This window comes from Lolium rigidum, chromosome 7 (genome assembly GCF_022539505.1).
Source record: "Lolium rigidum isolate FL_2022 chromosome 7, APGP_CSIRO_Lrig_0.1, whole genome shotgun sequence".
Classification (NCBI taxonomy): Eukaryota; Viridiplantae; Streptophyta; class Magnoliopsida; order Poales; family Poaceae; genus Lolium; species Lolium rigidum.
In genome coordinates this window covers 351,799,915-351,811,256 of record NC_061514.1, presented here as the reverse complement: position 1 = coordinate 351,811,256, position 11,342 = coordinate 351,799,915, and positions in this window count along the sequence as shown.

The window sequence follows — 11,342 nt, the reverse complement described above, 5'->3', positions numbered from 1 at the left end:
TTAGAAAGTCCGCTGGACTATAAATATGTACCTAGGGTTTATGGAATAAACAACAACCAACGTTCAACCACAAACAAATCTCGGCGCATCGCCAACTCCTTCGTCTCGAGGGTTTCTACCGGTAAGCATCATGCTGCCTAGATCGCATCTTGCGATCTAGGCAGCACAAGCCTGCCTACGTTGTTCATGCGTTGCTCGTATCGAAGCCTTTTTGATGGCGAGCAACGTAGTTATCTTAGACATGTTAGGGTTAGCATTGTTCTTCATGCTGCATGCTTTCGTAGTGCAACCCTTGCATGTCTAGCCGCCCTTACGCCTATCTTAGGCGTAGGGGCGGCACCCCGCTTGATCATAGTCTAGTAGATCTGATCCGTTACGATTGCATCCTTGTTCTACAAGGATTAGTTTAATATCTCGCAATAGTTAGGCCTTACAAAGGGGGAGGATCCAGCGGCACGTAGGGTGTCGTTCGTTGGCCCTAAGCAGGATGTTCCGAGGATCAACCTCGTGTTGGTTTTTAGGCCTTGTTTAGGATCGGCTTACGATCACCGTGCGTGGCCGCGAGGCCCAACCTGGAGTAGGATGATCCGATTATGCGGTGAAAACCCCACATCGTCGTAGATCTCATTAGCTTTACCTTGATCAAGCAGGACCACCATATATTCGGACACCCCGTCTGAATCATGGGTGGATCGGCTCTTTGAGCCGATTCACGGGATAACCTCGAGAGCCGATCGAGGCTCGTATTTAACGTTTACGTGTGTGCCCTGCAGGAAACTAAGCGAGGCATCATCCACACCTTCCTGACCAGGTATAGGTCAGGTGGCACGCCCTTGTGATAAACATCGGTGCGTGCGACCAGAAGGCTTTGCGGGCCGTCGCTCAGAGGGACTAGGGCCAGCCGCAGCCCTAGTTGTTCCCGGCTCTACGGTGTTGCCCGTCTCTGCCCGCCAGTGGGTTTCTGACGTCAACAGCAAGTTCGGTCTTTAGCAAATACTACTCAAGTAGCACCATAATGCAAGTAGATGCAGCCAGCTACTGAGTGAGTTCAGTAGCATTCTTTTCTTTTGTTAGATTTACTAACTAGCCTTCTATAAACTTGCATGCTCCCATTTTCTTGCAAGTTGCAGTACCCCTATAGAAGTTACGCCTGAACTGAATCCAGAGTTCTCATGAAGGTTATGCTAATTTCCGAGTGAGTTCAATAGCATTCCTTTTCTTTTGTTGACTTTACTAATTGGCCTGTTATAATCTTGGATCCTCTCATTTTTCTTGGAATACCCCTATAGAAGTTCTGCCTGAATTCAGAGACGTTCTCAGGAGGATTATGCTGAGATTGCCGAGGAACCTTTTGGCGTGATAGTTCTTCTTAGTACTGCCAGAAGATGGTAATCTACCTGCAGCACAAGCGAATCAGACAGCATCATTAGTTATAGTCATGCAATCTGTATTGCCTTAGCTAGTATTTGGCTGCAAGTATGTGTACTCAATATTGCCTACGTAGTCTTCAACTAAAGAACCCTTCATCTATCTGATAGAAAAGGGCAGATGAAAGAAGTCTCAAGGTTGTTGTTCTCTGAGATGAAATCTTCAGGCTTCTTCAAACATACAATATCTTTGTTAAGAGTTATGTGGCCAACTCGATGTTTGAAGAAGCTATTGATTTAGTACATTATATGGTTACTCATGGTTGCAAGCTCAATGAGAGAACTTACAATTCAATACTACAGGTGTACTGTAGTCTGTAGGCATGATAAGATAGCAGATGCCAAATCATTCCTTAGCAATCTTCCTCAGCTTCATCCTGGAATATCTAAACTGCTTCTAATGTTTCAAATCCTCCTTCTGGACTTCTTGTTACTGTACTGCTGCTACTTCTGTTTACGCCATGACGCTGACGGTGACTTTCAGAGAGATGTGTCAAATGCGCTAAGCATCTTTCTTTGCCTCCTGAGATGCCATGAACCTGCTGTAATTAAGGTAAGAGCCTCGTCATCATACTTCTCTTCATGCGGGTAATTGAACTTTATCGATAAATGCAAACCATGGTTACCTTGAACAAATACTACTCAAGTAGCACCACAATGCAAGTAGATGCAGCCAACAAATGAGTGAGTTCAATAGCATTCTTTTTGTTTTTTGGATTTACTAAATTATTCTGTTTTTTGTTGCAATACCCGTATAGAAGTTATGTGTGAATTCAGAGAAAAGTTTCATGAAGATTATGCTGATTTTCGATGAACCTATTGTTGTGATAGCTCTTCATTGTACCGCCAGAAGATGCTACCAGCAGCACAAGATGAATCGGACAACATCATTAGTAATTATCATATAATCTGCATTAGCTGATATCTGGCAGAACAACATCATTAGTAATAATCATATAATCTCGATTGCATTAGCTAGTATTTGGCAGCAAGTATTTCTTTTCCTCAATGCTGCCTCTATAGACTTCAAGTAAAGAACTCACAATCTATCCTTTTGAGTAAAAGTATTTCTTTTGACTAGAAGTGTTTACCCTTGCGAGATAGTCCTCGACTGCCATGTGCTATACCGTGGGTAGTTGTGAAAAGAACACAGCTGTCTCTTTCTTGCATTAGTTGAAATACTGCAAAACGCAGACCGTCGCCTGCTCTTGTCTTCAGGCCCTGAAGTACACAAATCAGAAGGCCTTTGTTTGGGGATTGGCTATGGATTGGCCCGCCCTGCTATAGTAGGTTGTCAAGAGATATCTTTGCAGCTTAAGGTCGAACGAGGCGTGGTGCAGTGTACTTGGGGGTTGGCGATGCAATCAAGATCCAGAGGTTCTTATGCTATATTTCTGAATAGAAGAAAAATCTGGCCTTTTTTCAGTTGTGAAGTTGTATGCACTTTTTTTTTAGAGTATGCACTTTTCTTAGTAGACCTCATTTGGTGAGTTTTGATTAGCACACTGGCTTTTCTCCTGGTGTTTCAATGCAGATATAGGAGATGAGTTTCCAGGGTATATATGTTGATCTCAACTCATGAAGTCTAATCATTACTATATCTCCAACTTGCTTGATTCTATTCTGGACTGCATTCAAATGTTTCAGATCCTGCTTCTGGACTATACCTGTGTGCCAGATTACCCTGCTAGTACTGATTTACACGCTGACAGTGGCATTCAGAGGCATTTCATCATGTGACAAATGTGCTAAGCATCTCTCTTTGCCTCTCAGAGGTACGGTTAACTTGCCTAGTTATGCTAAGAACCTCAGCATATTTCTCTTTATGTGGGTAAGAGAGAGCTTTATTGATAAAGTCAAAACATGATTACCTTGCCAAGCGAGCAAGTTCAGACTTCAACAAATATTACATCCTTTCTGAAACATGCAGTACTACTCAAGTATCACCACAGTGCAAGTGGATGCAGCCAGCTACCAAACTTGCATTCTCTCATTTTCTTGCAAGTAGCAACATCCCTATAGAAGTTACGCTTGAACTGAATCCAGAGTTCTCGTGAAGATTATGCTGATTGCCGGGTGAGTTCAACAGCATTCCATTTTCTTTTGTTGAATTTACTAACTGGCTGTTATAATCTTGCATTCTCTAATTTTTATTCCCCTATAGAATTTCTGCCTGAATTTAGAGACGTTCTCATGAAGATTATGCTGGTTGCCGAGGAACCTTTTGGCATGATAGCTCTTTTTAGTATCGCAAGAAGATTCTAATCTATGTGCAGCACAAGCTGAATCAGACAACATCAGTAGCGCGCCTGCAATGTCAAGCTCGTTCGGTAGTTTGAGACTTTCAGTCTCAGTTAGCTTGCACAGTCATGATACCGCGGTTAGTAGTAAACATCCGCATCCTGCTCTTAGTTGCATTAGCTGGAATTTTGCAAAACGCAGACCTGTTGAAAAGCCCAGGCGACATGTCCAAACACAAACCATCGCCGGCTCCTGTCTTCAGGCCCTCAAGTACAGAAATCAGAAGGCCTTTGCTTGGGGGTTGGCTATGGATTTTCTACCCTGCTATAGCAGGTTGTAAAGAAGTATTGCAGCTTAAGATCGAAGGCGTGGTGTGGTATACTTGGGGATTGACTAATGTAATCAAGTTACAGAGGTTCATATACTGTATTTCTGAATAGAAGAAGTATCTGGCCTCTTCATTTGTGAGGTCGTATGCACTTTTCTTAGTAGACCTCATTTTGTGAGGTTGTATTAACACACTGACTTTCCTCCTCGTGTTTCAATGCAGGTGCAGGGGATGAGTCTCCAGGGTATATTTATGTTGATCTCAACTGACGAAGTCTAATCATAACTATATCTCTAACTTGCCTGATTCTCTTCTGGTCTGCTTTCAAATGTTTCAAATCATCCGTCTGGATCTACTTGTGCGCCAGACTACTCTGCTGCTACTTCTGGTTTACACGGTAGCAACAGCATTCAGAGGCATATGTCATGTGCCAAATGTGCTAAGCATCTTTCTTTGCCTCCCGAGATGCCATTACCTTGTCTAATTAAGGTAAGAACCTCATCATTTTTCTCTTTATGCGGGTAAGAGAGAGCTTTATTGATAAAGGCAAGACATGATTGCCTTGCTAACTGAGCAAGTTCAGTCTTTAACAAATACTACTCAAGTAGCATCACAATGCAGGTATACGCAGCCAGCCACTGAGTGAGTTCAATGGCATTCCTTTCCTTTTGTTTAATTTACTAATTGGCCTGTTCTAAACTCCCTATAAGAGTTCTGCCTGGATCCAGAGAAGTTCTCATGAAAATTATGCTGATTGCCGAGGAACCTTTTGTCATGATAGTTCTTACTACCGCCAGTAGATGTTAATCTAGCTGCAACACAAGCTGAATCAGATAACATCATTAGAAATAATCATATAATCTCTATGAATTAGCTGGTACTATTTGGCATCAAGCTGGCAAATATTTATTTTCCTTAATTTTGCCTATATGCAGTTAGCACAGTCATGTGCTATAATGTTACAAATCATCCTTCTGGATGCGTTGTGCGTCAGACTAATATAGTGCTGCTAACCTGGTTAATTTATGTGACGCTGACAGATGACATTAAGAAACATGTGGCATGTGTCAAATGCACTAAGCATCTTTCTTTGACTCCCGAAATGACAATGGTATGAACCTGTCCTAGTTAAGGTAAGAGCCTCATCATCATATTTCTCTTCATGCCGGTAAGACAGCCTTTTATATATAAAGGCAAAACATGATTTGCCTTGGTGGTTAGCAAGTTCAATCTCTAGCAAATACTATTACTCAAGTAGCACCACAAATCCACAATGCAGGTAGATGCAGCCAGCTACTGAGTTAGTTCAGTAGCATTCTTTTTCTTTTGTTGGATTTGCTTGGTTATAGAGTCGGATCCTCTCTTGCAATGCCTGTCTAGCTCTGCCTGGATCCAGAGAAGTTCTCATGAAGATTATGTTCAAGTGCTCATTGCCGATGAACCTTTTGTCATGATAGTTCTTCGTACCGCCAGAAGATGCTAATCTACCTGCAGTACAGGCTTAATCAGACACCATCATTAGCAATGATGATCATATAATCTCTATTCCGGTAGGCGGTATATATGGGGCAGCAAGTACTGTATTTTGTTTCCTCCGTGTTGCCTATACAGACTCCAAGTAAAGAACCCGCCGGTTATCTAATATGGAAGCTTTTAAGCTAGTCCTTCACGATAAAGAATCCAATTGGTGACCAAACTGAACCGGTACGTGCGAAGGGTTTGCACAGGCGGTGGCGGAAAGAAGCCACAAAACTCATCTAGGGTTCCGTCCTCCTCGCCAGCGATACCGTCGGTCCGCTCCGCCTCCGCTGGCCTTGGGGCCTTGGAGGTGTGGCGGACCACGGTCCCTCGCCGGCGGGGAGTTTCCGTTCTTAATTTAGTTTGCTTTTCAGTCTCTCTTTTGGGATGGTGAGGCGGCGGCTACATCCTGAAGTCAGAATAAGGTCCTCCCCGCCCTATCCTCGCTCCGGTGGTGCATCTAGCGCCGACGGAGGGCGCGTGGAGTTGTGTGCCCTTCGGATCTCCTGGGATCTGGTCGGTTTTCGTGTTTATTGGTGTGGTTTCATGATAGTCTCTTCCGATCTACGGTTGTCATCATTGGCGATGGTTGTCTGCTGCGGTGCGCTGGTCCTTTGGGGCCTTAGCACGACGACTTCCCGTCTGTCTACTACAACAAGCTCTACTACGACAAGCTTTGCCTGACTCCGGTGATGGAGGGGCGAGGACAGCGGCGCGCCTTCGACTCGTGCTAGTGTTTGTAGTCGTCGCTAGGTGGTCTGAGTACCAAGTTGTAATTTTCTTTACCTTTTGGCTTATTTGTACTACTGTTGATGATTATTAATCGATCGGTGGATTTCTCGCAAAAAAAAAAAAAAAAAAAGCTAGTCCTTCACGACTACCAGGTCTTGTGAGAGTTACAAGCTCGTTCGCTAGTCCCAGTTAGCTTGCACAGTCTCGTGCTACACACTGTCAGTACTCAGTAGTGACTCACTAGTTTTTTTTTTTTTTTTTGAGCTTTGTAGTGACTCACTACTGAGCATGCCCTTACTTTTTTTTTTTTGGAGCTTAGAGCATGCTCTTACTTGTGAATTTTGCAAACGCAGACCTGTTGAAAAGCCCAGGCGAGATGTCCATGCGCAAACCATCGCTCAGTCGTCTTAAGGCCCTGAAATACAAAGCTGAAAAAGGCTTTCCTTGGGTTTGGCCTATGGATTGGCCTGCGCTGCTATAGTAGGTCGTCAGGAGGTATCTTTGCAACTTAACAACATCTCTAGCTACTCCATGTCCTTGAACTCTTGTACTTAGTCTGCTAAATAAAATCGGTTCCTAGCCAATCCCCTAAACTTTTTTTTTGAGTTAACCAATCCCCTAAACTTTAACTCATTAAAAAAATTAAATTTATTACAAACCAAATTATTCAATGCCAAACACATGGAAGGGTTCAAATGAAGGAAAGAGGGTGATAAAAGCACAACTATGAAGTGTTGTGGAGTCAATTCGTCGAACACTTTGAGGACGGAGGAGGTGGGAAGGTTGGTCGGCGGAGTGAGTCGGTGTCGAAGTTGTGAGAAGGGATGGGCTCAAAGGGCGAATCTTTCCTGCCGCAGGTTGGATTTTACGCGACCAAATCGACGTGGTCGTGGCGGAGATATGGCCCGATTCCAGTGTTGGCAACAATAGGCGAGTGACTGCGAGATGGCCAGAAATCAACTGAGAGCTTGCGGTCGCAGGTTGGAGTTTTGGGCGACGAAATCAACATGGCATGTGCGGGGTCTCGGCGGAGCCTAATGGTGGTCATGGGAGGTGCAAGGTGGAGGGCACAATTTTTCTAAAGCAAATTTCTTTTTTACTCCTCTAAAGCCTTTGAGGGATCAACTAGACCCAATTCAGCCTCTTGAAAAGAAATTTTACACCTCTAAAGATTTCTAGGAGATCTGCACTCTAAGATCAAACGAGGCGTGACGCCGCGCACTTGAAATTCATGATTGTGCTGGGCATCTACTACGCCAAATGATGAGATATATCTATGCTTTACCAAAGCTGTAGGTAGGCGAAAGAAAGAGAGATGCATACGTGTCGTCGTATATGCACGCGCTGCTACATTCATTCAGATAACAAGCTTTCTTTTCGACCGAGTAAAACTGTGATGGACGCTTCGTGCACACTACTCGCAGGTCGCAGGAGATGTGGATCCACATCTTGTTCCGATCGATCTCCGACACACACGTACAAAAAATAGGTTTGTTCCGTTACCAGAACGTGGCCCCCAACACCCGATGCTCCACCCGGCCGTGCGAGATGCTGCGAAATCTTTTGTGGCTCTCGCGTGCAGCAGCAGCTCCATCGCAAAACCTCTGTTTTGAATAATAATGCTGTACCGACACGGGGGACAGGGCGATGCCGTACTCCCGTGAAAAGGCTCGTGAATGTTGAATCGCCAGATCGAGGGGAGGATGGAGGAAGCAGAAGCAGCTAGCTAGCAGTAGCATCGCCGTAAACGTACTGGCAGTGGTGGTGCACAACACGCAGATAGGGCGGGCTGAAGGAACCAGCCTGGAACAATCAATTCACGCGTACCTACGTACAGTACCGACGTACGCCCCTCCTCTTGAATCACTCGCCGTGCCCCGTGCATAGCGATATCTGGTCACGGGCTAGCGGTGAGGTGAGTAACTCGGTTTTCATGATGCAGGTTAACTCTACCATCCGTAGCACGGTAAAGAGAGTGGAGTAAAAGCATCTCAGCCGCGATTTGAAGGGCTATTGCATGCGAACAACCAACATATGGTTGGATGGTTAAGGGCAGCGCCCCGATAGCGGCTCCGATAGCAATTTGACGGCTGGGAGCGAAAATGGGCTCGCACCGGCGCACTTCAAACGGTGCTGGCCAATTTTCGAGCCAAATAGAATCGCCGGCAATCCTGTGCCGGCCCCTTGGCCAAGGGCGTGAATCGGGCGCGCCGGCGCCTCGCGGAACGACGGTTTTCACGGGTGGGGGCGTCTTGTCAGCGAGAGGACGCGACGGTTCGCATCGGAAACGACGCGGGGAGGTTGGTCATCGGCGTTAATGGCCTCCCGCGCGGGAACCAAAACAGCGAGGGCGGCGACTGGCCACGCGGCGACCACCTACCTTACCTACCCGCCTTCAATGCGCGTATGTCGCCTCCCTTAAAACCCCACCGGTGCGCACTTCTGGCTTTTCCCCGCCGTCCAACCCTAGTTGCCGCCGTCCTCAACCTCCGCGTGAACCACCATGCACGCACCCCGCCGACGCGATGACGCACAACGACCAGGCCGGCGGCATGCTCCGCTCGACGCAACTAACCTTCGACGAGGCCGACGTATACTGTACTGGCACCGCATCCCCGTGCCAGTACAGTACAAGTTGCCGCACGGCTGGCACGTCTCCGACGGCGGCTTCGCCGTGCCGCCGCCGCCACCGCCAGGACCACAGACGCGGGCCCTCACCAGGGAACGGCGGGCTGAGATGACGCCGGAGGAGAGGAGCCTGCCGGCAAACGCCCTCGAAAGCCCGTCCTGGGCAGGGCGCTTCGAACACGAGCGCGCCGTCGAGCTCACGCGGACGGACAACTCCTCGGGCGGCCGCTTCAACAACGTCGACCTCCATGCCTGGTGGTACGGAAGCTCCGTCGACGACACGCTCCGCAGTACGGCTTCCGTCCGCGCGTCTGCGGGCAACGGGAGCCGCTATACTTCCCGCAGGCGGCGAACATGGCGCCGTCGCCTACCCGGCAGAGGGCGCCGGAAAGGACCGCGGCGTCCGGAACCTCACGCACTGGATCTTCTGCCGTCGCGTGCACGCACTCGGCCGCGTTCGCGCCTCCTTCCAGAGGCGTCGTCATTCGCGACGAGGCGAGGCGCGCGTCCTCTTCTCCGGCCCATCGGACAATCCCGCGTCAAGGAGGAGGACGCCTCGCCACCACTTCCGCCGGCGAAGAAGCAATGGTGGGAGAAGGAGGCCGAGGCGCAAGCGGCCCTCCGTGGCGACGACGACGACGAGGAGTTCCCCGCCCTAAACTTCATCCTCGACCGCTCCGTCGACGAAGACTACCGTCACATCGCGATCGACCCGCGGCAGGCGGCGGTTTGGTCCGCTAGGGACCACGGCGCCAACTACGTCGACCTTGCCGAACCATCCGAGCTGCCGGCGCTAAAGGAGGAGAAGGCCGACAACGTCGACAGCTGGTCCTTCGGGTCATCCAACGGCGATGACCTGGACTTCGGCGCCGCTAGTTGTTTTTTTAGTTTTTTTAGTTTGAAATCGCGTTAAATTTTTACAAATTTCGTTCGAACTTCGTATGAATATCGTTTTGCAAATTTGAATTTAAATTTCAAAATTTACCGGGGCTGGCGTATTGGGGGAGCCGGTGTGGGAGCAGCGTCCCCAAATAGAGGATGCTGTGCCGGCGCCCCTGTCGGCGCCTATTTTGGGGCTGCCGGTGGAGATGCTCTAAGAACCGAGTGATACCCTCAGCTTATAAGAGTTAATTTATGTTTCACACCTGGTGTCACATAAATGCGGAATATTCTTTCCTGTGAGGTTATGTTCCTGTCGATAGCGAGGTGACTTTGGTAACTTCGTCAATCTCAAGATCCGTCGAATCAGTCTCTTGGACTTAGTCTCTCGAATATGCTCATAGAGGTATGGTGTGCATACGTACAGTGGCGGAGCTAGAGCAAACTAGATCAGGGTGCACTAGCATGTAATATGTGCCGATTTGTCTCACTAGGATGCACAAATGATTGATTATGGGGGTGCACACACTGATTTTGCAGTTAACTGCAGGTTAAAAACAAGAGCTACCCTAGTGCATGTGCACCCCCGTGGCTCCATGGAGCTCCGCCACTGCATACGTAGGTTCGTATGGGCGAGTGTATGTACAAGCGTCTATGATTGTATTGTGTTTCGCACAAAAATGCTATTAGACACTATGGACATACAATCATGTTCAGCCCCTACACCGAAGGGAATTTCGGTCCGCCGCGGCTGAATAACGTGTCCGGCGCCTTTAGACCTTCCCCCACCGGCGTGCCGGAGACAAATCTACTCCGAAGCTACGTAGGATACCGAACGGGTACCACATGTTAGTGACCCAACATTCTCCCTCCATATAGCCTATTGTTGTCTCGAGGGCTCTCCCACCCTGCGAAATCGCCATTACTGCCGCCTATTCAAATGTCGGACATGCACCAACCGTGCCTCCCATCTCACCCTTCCTCTCGCTTTGGCGTTCGCCGACTCCTCACGGAACGTCCGGCGACCACACGATGAAGAAAGACTGCAAGAATGGTTGGTTTCTAATCAATTCAGAAATGCACTAATACAATAAGGATGCTTGCATATGGAGCTCCTAGAAGGAGGCACGATGAGTTTCCTCGTGAGTGGAATGTGCCTGTTCCACAGGCTGATCCCGAGATGAATCTTGTGCCATATGAGAACTTTGTGATGCCCACCATTTATGACGCTATGTTTCATGGGTTTGACATGTCTAGGATGCCTCCTTTTGGCTCCGCTTGTGCTCCATGCACTACGCCACATATTATTTTTAATGACATACAACTTTTGTCACCTAATATACCAAATTTGTCATGTATTGCCCTCAGATGACAAAATGTGTTCGTCATTAGGTTCGTCATGAAATCTCCATCATAGATCACTTTCTGGTGACATATTACATTTGTTTGCCATTGTCAAACCTAGAATGGATGACGATTATTTATCCATCATCTATGATTATCGCGACGGCCAAATTAGTTGAAGCGACAAACTACTGCGGCAATAGAAAATTCTGTGGATATAATTTATTTCAACACAAATAATTTTG